The 14,362-nt window shown below is 32.0% G+C and overlaps 1 long non-coding RNA gene across 9 annotated transcripts; it reads left to right on the forward strand.

Annotated features, from left to right (window-relative positions):
• Positions 1–3,379: 3,379 nt before the first annotated feature.
• On the forward strand, positions 3,380–7,975 carry LOC104590516 (uncharacterized). 9 transcript variants are annotated; one of them, XR_016078266.1, is made up of 5 exons: positions 3,380–3,749; positions 3,850–3,889; positions 5,179–5,314; positions 5,966–6,520; positions 6,622–7,975. It is a non-coding gene; the product is annotated as an uncharacterized LOC104590516 (long non-coding RNA). The 9 variants fall into 9 exon arrangements; XR_016078271.1 differs by having other exon boundaries at positions 3,383–3,749; positions 5,179–6,289; positions 6,399–6,520; XR_016078267.1 differs by having other exon boundaries at positions 3,384–3,749; positions 5,179–6,077; positions 6,221–6,520.
• Positions 7,976–14,362: the final 6,387 nt, after the last annotated feature.

Here is a 14,362-nt window from a genome sequence, read left to right on the forward strand (position 1 = left end):
CCTAAGAAAGCAATACAAGAAAACCGTTTAAGTTTGAAGTAATGTATGTGAAACAATTGTAAGAAACTATGCAATATTGGACTAAAACCAACAATGAATCAAGAGGAATGCAATTTATTAAAAATCAAGAAGGGTTATTTTAAAAATTAAAAATGGAATAAATTCTTTGGAAATATTGTGGAAAAATAGGAAAATTATTTAACCAAATTGATGGTGTTCAAAAAAAAAGTAAAGAAATCCTAAAAATAGGGAATTTGGTCAAAAAGAGATGACTCTTCGTAGACAATTAAATGTTTCTTTATTAAGAGAGGAGGCATTAAGGGCTCAAAAATCCAATGTGAAATAAACTGAGTTAAACACTGTGATAAAAAACAAAAGAAATTTTCATATTGGTACAATGATAAAAATAAACCGAAATAATATTTTTCACTTCACTGGGAAGGATAGAGGCAATTGGTTAGTGAATATGAATGATATAAAGAATCATTTTCTTACAAAATTTACATATAAATTCAAAGGAGTGAAAGTGAAAATATAGATGGAATCCTGAATTCCTTTAATCAATCGGTGGTTAAGGAGTAAAATGAGGACTTAGTAATGCACAAATGATGAAGCTTAGGAAGCTCTTAACTCTACGGGAGATCTTAAAGCCTCTAGCCCTAATGGACTAAATGTATTTTTCTATAAAAAGTACTAGCAAGCAACCTGTGTGGTGCATGTGATTAGTTAGGTTTTAAATGTTAATACATGTAATAAGTCACAGGTACATGATTTTTATTATTTGAGAATCAGTATAAAGAGATGCATCGGCATAAAGATAAATTAATAGTTATATTTAGGAAAATTTCTTTTATTTAACCCAACTGAAGCAAAGCAATTACTTGTCCAAAGGCATATGGTACAGCTGAAACATTCCAATTACTACCCGCTCTCTCTGAAAGTTGTCATTTCAATGGCCACAAATGGCTAAAAAGGTTGTTATTATGCATCCCAAGGAGAAAAAGTAGAAGCATAGATAGATCTCATTGCATTTGTCGATACAAATTTTGTGCTAAATTTGGAGCACAAAAATTAATGAAGACAAATCAAAGAAATTTATTTATTTTCAAAAATGTAAATGGGATACAAATTCTTTTTTTAATTTAGCAAATAAAACCCTCTAATTCTCTTGTCACGAACACGACCCAAACTTGTATTTATGTCTTGTCACGGACATGATCCGAAAAGCTTGACAACTTGTGGTTTTAGAAAGAACTTGCAATGATCAATTGTATGCAAACAAGATGGGAGAATTTTTTTCAGTAGTAGTAATTCGGTGAAGGTTTCGATTGCAGCAACTCAAAGACCCAAATTCTTCAGCTAATGTGGCACAGAGCTATAGCGGTTTTGAAGCTTCAATGGTTGGGGAGCCAAAATTCTGATTCTTCTTCCCTTGATCTTGGTACAGCCCATTTCTTCTTCTTCTTTGTCAAAAGCAACGAAAGCAAAAGAGAAGAATTGGATAGCCGAAGGGGAAAATAAAATGATTTCAGTTGAGCATGCCTCTTGACATGCACATAGCTAATATCATTTAACTTGAAACTTTAATAACAGTGTGGGATCTAGACTTCTTTCAAATTCTTCTGTCTTCTCTTTCCCTTCTCTTATTTTTTTTTATCCTCTTTTCTGTAAAAAAACCTTCTCTCCTCCTCCAAGGGGGTAGTTCTTCTCATCCCATCTCCCCTTTTATAATGAGTTGGGTTCATTTGAAGAATTGGTGGGTTCCTTTCAATTGCATTTAATTTAGAGGGGGACCCACTAGATTAACTTGGGATGCCCTATCCAATTCTATTAATATGGTCATCTCCACCAAATTTGGGTTAATCCAATCAACATTGATTGGTGGGCCTTGCTAAAGAAGCCACTTGGCAAGGGGTTGATCCCACACATATAAGGACTTTCACTAATCCGATTGGGCTAGTCCTCATTAGCCAACCATGTTTCCATTTCTATAGACCCATCACTTAATGTGTGATTGCCATTCAATTAGGTCCCACTTGAGTAAATCCCTCGAATTGATTTGAGTGAACCCTCAAATTTGGCATAATTTATTCAGCCATGATTTTTCTTAATTAATTTGGGTGTAATTATAGCCATTTAAATTGCCCCCCACCCCCACCCCCACCCCTACACGTTCGATTCATATTGGGCTTCAATTTCTTGGGCCAATACGTTAGAGGCCCCTATATTGTATCTCACCTCTTTTTTTATTATTCTTTTTCTTAGTGGTCCCAACAACTTTCTTACTAGACCCAACAAGTCCCTTCCATTCAATTTCAGTAAGTTGAAATTTATATACCAACAGCATTATATAGGACTTGAAACTTCTTACACAGATCCATGAATTAACCAAATCATATAGATGGGAGGCATGCTCTTGTTTTAAAAATTAGCTTCCACTTGGAACTTGAATATATTGATTAAAAAGTTTAAATTTAAGAATTCAGGAGCTGAGTAGTTATTTTCTTCTCCAATTTTATTGTGCTGCACTGTTAATTTTATAACAAATCAAAAAAAAAATTATAAAATCATGTCAGTAGAGAGTTTAGTTCCTTGACTATGGGGCATAGAGAGCTTCTGATACAGCTAATTTAGAAAGCTACAACTTTTTGGAGTATTTTCTTAAAAGCTTAGTTATACTTTCTTTTCACAAGGAGCAATGACCAGAATTCAGATTTCTTGCTCCTTGAGAAAGAAGGGTACAACTCCATGATGCATTCTACTGTCTCATAGATGATATTGCCATATGAGATCATCATGGAATCACAACATCTAGGAAAAATATTTCTTAATTCCTCCCTAGTCTTTGCCCATTGTGCCATTCCAAAATCAATCATTCTTTTCCTCTCAAATGGTTCAAGGGATGGTTGCCTGGGTTATTTCTACATAATCTCCCATTTTTGTCCTAAGAGATGGGAATGTTGTAGAGAAAAAAGCTAGGAGTATCTGTTGGTGGCTATTGGCTAACAATGCTATCCAGATAATGCAAGAAAACATATAAATACAAATGAGCTGGGTTCCTATAATGCAACGGCCGGCCACGAGTGTAGCTTATGTTAGCACCACTTCCGCATAGACTGATGCAATCTCTTCTTGGTACCACACTTTACCCGATTTTCTACAAAAACAGAGAAAAACACATTTCTTATACTATGATTTTACCTAAACATGGGAAAGAATATCTTATATAGAGATTGGCTGATTATATAAAATCAAAAAATAAAGCTATCGGAAAAGCAAAAAAAGTTAATACCCTGGGTAAATAAGAAAATAATATCTTATAGAGGGATTTTCTACAAGGATATATTGTTCTATTGGAAAGACATTGTTTTCCAAGTGGTCTCTCACTCATATGTTTATTCTTTAAACTTTATTTGGTCGGCTTCACTGTTTTAGTTGATAAAGATTGGACATATATCACCAATCAGAACGTTCTTACAACACCATGCATGCATACTCGATGAAATTCATCTAGTAGGGTATGTTTGATTTGCAGGAATAGGGGTCCAGAATCGGAATGGCAATCCCCCAATCAGAATCCCATTCCCACTATTTAATATAAGAAAAAACCAAAATGACAAAATACCCCTCAAATCTCTATCTACTCGAATCCAACTTTCTAACCCTCACTCATCCTTTCGTCACTCCCTCCTCCGGCAGAAGTTCGAAGTACTGATCTGAATCGAAACTCCGGCGATAGTGACGACGAGGTAAATTACCGTTAATTTTTTTTTTCTCTCCTCTTTCCTATTCTTCTTCTTCCTCCTCCTCTCCTTCTCTCTCTCACTTTATTTTTTCATTCCTCTCTAGTTTTTCCACTGCAGACCAGGCCAGGCCAAACCACAACAAGGTATGCTTTCCTTGATTTTTCTTTGTATGAAATGCATGTTAAATTTAGCATCTCCTTTCAAATATTTAAATGTGCTTTAATTTTTTTCCCAAATTCAGTTTGGAATGCATCCTTATGTGAGTATAGTTATTTGGTTGTTAGTTTTGTATGGTGTTTGAATTTTTCTACGTTTATTTTGTTGTTTGCCTGATTTAGCTCTATCTTTGTAGCTAATAAGTTTGAAAGATCTCTATCAAGTTGATTAGAGTATAATAACATTCTAATCTAATTTCAAATTAGATAGAAGTCTGATTAAACATGAATAGTGACAATAGAAAGCAAGAGTTTGAAATCAACAAATCAGAAACAATAGCAAGAGTTTTATAAACAAAATCCCATGTACTAGAGTCCAGTAATGAGCTTTCTTCAGAGAAAATATCAAAGAAAAAGAACAAAGAACAAAAAAATTAGGACCTTTTAGACTATGCTCATGCTGTGCATTGCCAATGGCAAGCAAGCACAGATCGGAGGGGATCATGTCAAATTGGGTGTTGGTTGAAAAAATTCTGCCAAATCCCTTCATTTAAGTGCTGATTTGGAGTTTGAAATCCAAGCAAAGTCAGTAGTCTTATGTTGCCAGCCCTAAAGAATTGTTAGAAGGTACTAGTGAGAATGACAAGAAAGATGACCAGCAATCATCTAAGAGAAATATAAAAAAGAACAAAAATAAAAGAAAAGAAAATAAAATCCATTACCACCCACTTGCATTTCCATTCTTTAGATCAGCACACACCAACAACCAATTATAGCAACCATTTGAAAGCAAAACCCAAACTCCACTTCAAATCCCAGCATTATAACATTCTTTCAAAATTTGTTAGTAGTTATTACATCCATCAACAAGGTTGAAATTGATACAACCAATAGAATAGTTGATTCTTACCACAAACCAACAGCTTGGGAGTTGGGTCAAATTACAGATAGTGAGTATCTGAGTGATATGTTTCTTTGCATGCATTAAAGCCCAAATAAGCTTTTAGTTCAGATCACAGAAGTTAATTGGGCCTTCAACCAACAAAGGTGATCTGTTTCTTTTGTGCCCCTCCAATATTTTCTAAGGACGGTAGGATCCTTAGAACTAGTGTTTATAGATTCAAGTGTTGAACATTGAATATGCGAAGAGCATTTGTGCCATCAAAGATCTAGACATGCCCATGATTTTCCATTATTGTGGTCATGCTGCTTTGATATGATGGATCACCTTATTTGCTATAAATTTTCATTCAAGGGCCTGTGTTTTCAATCTACAGTGTGGTGGGTTGACTACTTGGATGAAAGAGTTTCCATGTTTTCAGACATTTCTGCCAAGGCTTATGTTGCTTTCTTGGCATTGGGATTTCTCTCAACTTTATCTGAAGTGGCAAAAATAGAGGGGCAGGACAAAAGGTAGAAATTCAAATTTTGTATCAGGTAGGAAGGGATGCAAATTTTAAAGTTGTCATGACAATCATGATTAGGCATCACAAACTATAAATTTTTGGAACAATTACTCTTGAGCCTTGGTTTTTTTTTACCAATCCTCTAAACCAACCCAAGCCTAACTAACCAACTCCGGTTCCAAGGCTTCAACCTAAATCAAATCAGCTTGTAGTGGTTATAGTGATTTTACCTGAAACTTGAGTTTACTTGGCTTAGCAGGGCTTATCTAGATTGCTTCCTTCCCTCTTCCAAAATTCTCATATATGCACATGTCTAAAGACAATAAATCAACATTATTTAAGATTTTTTTCAGTAAATCAACATAGTTGATATAAGAGACACTCAAAAAACATTAGATCAATATGAGCGATTGTAGGTTTCAGGATATAGCATTTCTAATAGAAAACCAAGCTAGGCTCTTCCTCTCTTGAGAGGCTCCTCAGTGCTTGGTTCAAATTCCAATCTTTTACATTTTCTCCACTTCCACCTGTATGGTTTTACTTTCCACCAATGGGTCCTCTAATTGAAAGAACCTCACAAATTGACAGGTGTCAATGGAAACATACTTAAATTTTGATTCAATTTTTGTATAAATGTTTGTGCCATATTTCTTATCAGGTTTCTTCATATTATTGGTGCAACTGAATTAATAAAAAATGCTACTACAATTAAAGATGAGATGTTGTAGCTAGAGGAAGCCAGAAGGTTTCACATTTCCTTGTATTCACAGGTAAGAAGTTAAGAACTTGTACCTTCTTTGCCAATTGAAACCTAGCCTCTTTTTTATTCATTAGAAAGTAAGTGCATTTACCATTACAGGGTAATCAAGTATCAGCTAGAGTGCATTTACCATTTACCAATGTTTTCATGTAGTTCACATTATTGGCATTCAGTGAAAGTTAATACCTTTTGACTTTAAATGGACATGCTGCTAATATGTAGGTCTGTATCATTTATTGGACTCTGAGGTCTCTCTTTTTATTGTTCTCTTGTTCAGAATAGTTCTTTTGACTGATTACATATCACTTGGATCCTATAACTTTCCTACTAGTTCTGTCCTATATTGTAGCTTCCAGCGGAAAGGATTTTTCGGTTCTAGTCTCCAAGACCAAGGACACAACAGTAGCAGAAACAATGGACTACACTGACCTTCCACACTCTCAGATAGGAAAAGTAATCACCTTAGCTTATTTATTGCATATGTTAATAGGAATACAGAGACCTAACATGGTGAAATGGAAACTTTATCATCTCTTTTACCCTATTTTTGGCAGGTCATAGCTTCACGCTTGCTACTTTCAAGACAAACTATTCCTCATTACTAATTGACAGTGAACACATGTGTTGACAAACTTATGGAGTAAGTTGTTATCTTCCACTTCTTGAAATATAAAATAATTATGATCTGAATATTTCTGATAAGAAAAAGAAATTGGTCTGAACTGCTTGTGATGGTAATCTTCACGTACAACTTATGGAGGGATCACTTTACAATTTTTTGGACCTATACAAGCAGAGCTGGCCTCTATAATTCAAGGCATGAAACTAAGCTTTGCTTTGTGATTGGAAAATGTACAAGTTGTGAGGATGAACTTGTGTGCATAGGGCACACCATTAGAGAAGTAGGGTACCAGGTGTATGGAATAAACTGCTTGTTCATCTGGTTTTCAAGGTCTGCCAATGCCTTAACGCCCTTAACAGAAATATAGAAATCCAAGTTATTGAATAGGGAGCCATATATCTTTGGGGGAATGTGAGAAGGGAGAGGCTAGAGGAACTGGAATGTGCCTAGTCAGCAGGTATAGATTTCTTATAGGGTTATTTTTGTTATTTAAAATAAAATAGACTGGAATGTGAGAAGGGAGAGGCTAGAGGAACTCGTGTGAGCAATGTGGCAAGTGGCTTTTTGCCTCTCCTCTTTCCTTTTTCTATTATAGATGAATAGTCCAAAGAAGTTTTATGAGTTTTGCATAAGCAGACGCATATGGACCATCAGCTAGGAAAATTGTCCAAATTGTGAGCATTTCCTTGTATCTAATATTAGTGTAGAGGAGGTTTTATCATTGAGAGAAACCCTAGTAGTCACTGACATGACTAATCAAGTTCTTTCTTTCCCACCGGTGGGGAAAATATCCTTTATTGTTGTTCTTTCACATTCTTCTTTGCTCACCACCCCTTTTTTTTTATGTTTATGTTATTTCGTTGAGTCTAAAGCAGGAGAACCAGCTGTTTTCTTCCTTATGAGATATTTCTCCAGACCTACAAGGTGCTAAAACACACTTTGATCAGCAAGTGCATGCATGAACGCCCACCTCTCACTAAGATCAAGGATTTTGTACTATGCTCGTTCAACTTGAAAGCTGAGACCTAAGCAACTTCTTTAGACTCAAAACACATTTTGATTCATTTCTCTATAGAGGAAGATTTTCCGAAGATCTAGTTAAAAGAGGTGTTTAAGATCTAATCTTTCTTGTTTCATTTGATGAAATGGACATTTGATTTTGAGTCAGTTTGGAGACTTTTGTAATTCCACTTTGGATCAATTTTCCCTACCTACCGGTGATTTTTTTTTTTTTTTTTTGTGAACTTGTTTCTATCGATTGCAATGTTATTGGGCATGTTCTGAAATACGGTTTATCTCATTTAAATCTACTCGAAGACCACCCTCAATGGGTGTGGATTGGTTCTAGCAATGATGGGCTTTGGCAATCAATTTTTTATCAGCAACTACTTAATTATTTTATTTGCTATTTCAAGCTTGGACATAAGGATTCGGATTGCAAGCACAATATGTTCACGTAGAAAATAGAAACTACTAAAAAAGAAAAGGGTAAAATAGATTTCGTCATTGACCTTGATCATCCCAATGCCAAGAAGACTATACTGATTAAACGTTAAGAATGGAAACCACGAATAAATGTCCTAAAAGATTCAACGGAAGACACCCCCAATACAAATCCCCTCATTGTAGATCCTGTTGTGAGTCTGAGTTCTGAATAATTGAAGCTCTACTAACTGAACAACTACCCATGGTGAAGAACAAAAGTGGAGATGATGGTGACCCAAAAACTATATTTGGGAACATGTTAGGTGTTTGATAAAAATAACTTTATGAGCAATAGTGTAGATCATGACAAACATGCGTAAGTCTTAGATAACATGAGACAAAACCAGAGGTTAGCACAAGTTGTATTTGACAAAATGTTAATATGGACACACTGAGAAGGAACATGAAGATTGAGCAAAGAAAAGTAATTGGAAGCTTCGTAACACAAAACTACATGAAATAATAGAAACAGAACAAGAAAATAGTGTGGCGATGAAAGGTCGGGTTTTCCTTGGCCAAGGGTGAATCAATGGAGTCAAAACGGTTAGAAGATCAAAATCAATAAAAATGTGCATTTCCTTTTTAGTAGATCTCAACTCTATAGAGCTCAGGGTGTTCTTGAAGGCACATGCGCAATGATCTCTGACCATACAACCACTCCTACAAAGCAAAGTGGTCCCATTGGCGAGAACTCAATTAAAACTACTATACACAAGAGATAAATGGCTCAAATTAACATTGAGTGGCACTGAAAAGCAAAAGAAAGAAAATGGATTCTAAATCCAAGAAGATTCAAGAGATGCCTAAACTAGAAAATGTTCATGGATCCTCTAGAAAAAAAAAAAACAAAGGTTAACACCCCTATTATTCTTAATTTACTCTCGTTTTTTGTTTATTAACTTTTTCTATAGATCAAGCTTTCGCTTTTAGTTTTTTGTTTCAAGGGTAAGGTCTCATGCCCCCTCATTCTTTTGATTATTAAAAAAAATCTCTCTTTTTTTATAAATAATGTCATTTACAATATCACTACTAAGATATTAGTTAATAGGGTCAAATCTTATTTGATTGAATTGATTGGACCTTACCAAAGTACCTTTGTTCCTACAAGGTAGATTACTAATAACATGCTAATAGATTACATACAAAAAAAAAGATAAAAATGAAATTGCTGCTTAATTAGCAACCTAATAGAAGGTGAATTAGGTTATACAATTTTAAAATTTTGCTTTCTTAATGAATAAAACACATCAATCTACTCAAGTATGATAGCAATATATGTTCATTTAATTGATTGAATTGATTGGATATTTATTGCAATCATATTTGAGTAAATTAGAGATAAAAATGGTGGTTTTGTGAATATTTCATGTACAATTTTTGGTTTTTTTGTTTAAAAATAGAGATGGTATTTGTTGGGTGTTAAAGGTGGCTCTTGTGTAGTTTCTTCTCCTTTATTAGCTAAAACCAAAGCTCTTTTGGTGATGAATACTTTGTCCATAAGATTTCTCTTTTGGTGCAAAGATATCAAAGCTCGATGTTCTAGTATGTTTCTCAAAGTGTGTTGGATTCCCATTAAAGAAAATGAAATGGCTCATACTATTGCAAGAAAGTGTTTAAAATCTAATTTTTAGTTTATTGAGGTTTTTTTTCATTAATTGTCTCATGTTGTCAACTGTGTTAGTAGTTCTTGTTCTATTATTGATAATTGTTGTCCCTCTTTGATATTTTAGTTGTGGTTTATTTTGTAACGTGTTGATTGTCTTTATTTTTCCTTTCTTTTTGAGTTTGTTATTTGTTGTGTTATTTAGATCTATGTTAATTTATTATGCCTCATGTGGTTAGTATTGTTATAATGCCTAATTTTATTTGTAATTTATTGTCTTGTCCTTAATAAATAATTTTTTTCCAAAAAAAAAGATATTTAACTAATCAATCATTATTTAAATATAAGTGATGAACATCTATTTGAATATTTAAATGTTGCATTCAAACATTTTTAATCAAATTTGAAACACGTTGCATTTACGTATAATAAAATTGAAATTAAGAAAGAATGATAAAAAGAGTAAACGATGATATTAGGATTTATATAGGTTTAATCCTTTTGAGACTTACATTTTGTCATCAATGTAACTACTTTGAGAATTTACAATCTACTAATCATTTAGACTCGATAGGTGTCAACCAAACCATTTACATCAACATAATAAATTGTATGGGTATTAACTAAACCATTTTCCCACTAACTAAACTCGAATGTGCTATCTTAATTCACTCATCCTCCTTTAATCCTTAAACACTCAATGCCACACACTTTCACCTTTTTAAGAACTTAACATTGTTTCCGTCTTTTTCCTAAAAATTTGATATAGTTTTGCCTTCAACCCTTGAAAACTCAACATGCACATTTATTTTCCTCTTAAAGACTACATACAATACAATAACAAATCTTGTTCTTGTTTCCCCTTTATATCCTCGCTCATTTTTTTTGTAAGTTATTTGCCAAGAAATACTTACTAAGGTGAATGCATTCCTGATGTTCATTTGATCAAAAATGTTTTTTAGGTAATTTCAATAATTAATATTTTTTTCATAAAACTTCATTATTAAGAGGGGCAATTTTGTCTCATAGGCCTTATTCGTTTTCTCTTTTGGCGATTTATCTGAATAAGTATACTTTACTCGGGAAAGTATATTTACCTGTGTTCTTTTATTTCCTAAGTAAACAAAAATATAACCATTTTATCCTTAAAAAGACAAAATTAAAAGGAATAATATTATCCCATCATGTACTAGCAACTTTCCCCTATTGTGAGAAAAAATAACTTACCCACTTTGAAAAATGTATTAATTACTTGGGTAAATAATACCTAGAGAAAACAACTTTTTATTAGGCTTCGCATAAATTCACAAAAAAAACATGAGATTCTTGGTCAATGGGAACCATCCCCCCACCACCACACACACACACACACATTAAGTAAAAACAAATTGGCACATAATGTTTTGGCAACTTTTCCCCAAGTGAGAAAGTTATTTTTCACTTAAGAGAAAATCATCCCCCCTCACACACACACATTAAGTAAAAACAAATAGGCCCATAATGTTTTGGCAATTTTTTCCCAAATGAGAAAATTATCTTTCACTTAAGAGAAATAAGTGATACTCATAGAAAAAGTAATTTATCGTGTGACTCACAGTTACTAAAAATAAAATATGGAATTATTAATTAAAGGAAACATTTTCCCATTAACCAATTTTTCCCTCAATTTATCAAAAACAAAAACAAAACAAATAGTGTCTATAAGTTTCTTAAAAATAGACAAATACAAAGTATAATCAAATTTCCTTTGTTAAATTAAATATATCAATCAATCTAAAAAATTACTTAAATCAATAAGATGGAATTAATTTACTTGTTTAAAAACACGTCTCCTTCTTAAAGAAGAGATGTCTCATTTGTTCAATACATTTCTCTTTTTTTATTCTTCAAAAGATATTTTCAATTTTCAACATTATTCCCTTCAAAGTAAATTTATCAATTTAATTACTTTACTTTTCAAATTAATTACTTAATTAAGCATTTACTCTCTTTAACTATGAGTGAAGAATTTTATATCCAGCAATCATTCATTTCTTCAGCGTGACTTATTTAAAAAAAATTATTTTTGTCTTTTCACTTTTTACAATGTTTTTCTTATTTAAAAAAATATTTGGCAAACATTTTCAATCCTTTCATTAATAAGTAAAGTTTATTTTTTGCCTTTTAAAATAATTTTTTAATTTATACAAATAAAACAAAAGTCTATAAATTCTTAATCTTTCTCTTGTTATAAAAATTAACATTTGTCCTTGAAGATATTCCACCTTTTAAATAAGACAAAAAGTTTGACTTTTTCAACTTTTCTCATATTTAGAATATTCAGTTTTTGTCTTTTGAAATAATTTTTCAACTTTTATAAGACAAAAAGCTTCATTTTTCCAATCTTTTATGAATAAGACAATTTATATTTTACTTTTCAAGCCCAATATTCATCTTATCATATGTATCCTATATATAAATCAATGTGTCTCACATCAAAAAAGTTTTTCATTGCTCCAAACCCTTATGTTACACTTTTCTTAATTCTTTATCATTTTCAATCCACGCCACTCTTATTATGTCAAGTTATCATTTTATATTTATTTATTTCCAATCCAATTACCTAAAAATACTCCTAAAATTTCTCTCTTAAAATATATTAGTCACGTGTCATATTGATAAGCTACGGTGCCAAAGTGATTTCTTATGAAAAAGTAAGAATTGAATTAAGTTGAATGAATAATTATGCTACTTAAAGGAATTCATTTAAATTAGTAGTTAAATATATATCTATATACTAAAAGCAAAATGAGTACAGACAGAACACTCATTTTGCTTCGTACGAAATCTCAATATACGATGGTTGTATAAAATCCTATGAGATATTTTGTTGTTTTGGCACTAGTGAGACATGTGAATGTCCATAAACATTACTAATTACAAAAGTGTCATCATTATTTATTTCTTTAAGTTTGTATAGTTACAAAAGTATTATTATTTATTATCTTCAGTTTTTTACTAGTTAAAATAATCATTATTTGTCACATTAAGTTTTTTTTAATAGTTATAAGAGTGTCACTATTTGTCACCTTGAGTTTTTCTAATTATAAGAGTGTCATTAAAATCAATCATTGTTTTATTTTTATTTTTGCATATGACATTGAGTTTTAATGTAATTACAAGAGTGTCATTATTTGTCACATTGAATTTTTACTAATTATATGAATGTCATTAAAAAGTAAGCATTGCCGCTTTTTTAATTTTACATATGGCATTAAGTTTTCATGTTGTTACAAGAGTGCCATCAAAAAGCAATGATTAATCTCTTTTTTTTGTTGTGTGAGATAGATTCTAAGAATTTTATAAATTTTCCTCTTAATTCTAATTTTACACATGTCAACCATTTATGACAAGTAGGCGCCACTATGTGCCATTAGGCGCTACATCAGTAGGACAGTGAATAAATGCCTAACCGTTGGGGAAAGTGTTAAAATGAAACTTCCCCCAATGATAGGCGTGTACATAAATCAATGACAGCTTTTGTGAGTATCTATGCGTATTGATCACCATAATGGGCTAAATGCTGATTTGGCGATGACATGGCAGCATTTTGATAAACGCCTATCATGAAATATCTATAGAACGAAACACATAATATTGAATAAGGGGATGTTATTTCATTCTTGATATGACTCACTTGATAACTTAAGTTATTTTGTTCATTTTTATGTGCTTTTTGCGATTGTCCATCAGTTGAATTTTCAGAGTGATAGTATAAAGTTGAATTCTTGTATTCATCTCATAAAATAAATTGAAAAAAATGGATTCTGTAAGTAAAATATATTCAAAGGTACATCTTTAATAATGTATCTCTTTTAAAACTTATTCAAAAGCTAAATTTCTTATCTTTTTTTCTTACATAATATATAAAAAGAAATATGCAAGATAACATTGTCATAAATGAAACAAAAATGAGTACACTTGTTTCCTCCACCATTTTAGGATAAAATGGTAATAGATGCAAAGATTTTTTTTATTAAACTAAATTTCAAAACAATTATCACAGTTCTTTAAAACCGGCATAGAGTTAATTCTAAGTACCATTCACCTTTTGTGAAATCTATTATAACCACTCTTTAATCTTTTTAAAAATGAACTATACTAGATAATAGATATTATTTGCTAAAATTAAATCAAATTAATAAAATTGTGCATTAAGCCTCTTCTCTATTTTAATGTCCATTTAAATCTAGTCCAAGGAGAGTGATTTTTTTTAACTAGTTCATCAACTAGTGGTTAATAAAATCTTCCCTACCATTCCTTATCTAAACAAAACAATTAAAAATCTTTTATTTTATTAAGAGAACCCCATTTTTATCCATCATTGGTGATAATGAGAAGAATCTTAAAGGAAATGTATGAATCTCATATAAGAAAAGATGATGATAACAATAATAGTGATTTTCTTGAACAAAAGAATAATCCAAAATTTGTAAATAAGGTTTGTAAATCAGATCTGAGTCTTCTTTATTTTAGAACATCATATAATTGAAAGCAGTAGCCTTTAATGACCACAATAAAGAGGAATTTGGGTATAGAGACTTGT

Source organism: Nelumbo nucifera, chromosome 7 (genome assembly GCF_055504915.1).
Source record: "Nelumbo nucifera cultivar China Antique chromosome 7, China Antique-T2T, whole genome shotgun sequence".
Taxonomy (NCBI): Eukaryota; Viridiplantae; Streptophyta; class Magnoliopsida; order Proteales; family Nelumbonaceae; genus Nelumbo; species Nelumbo nucifera.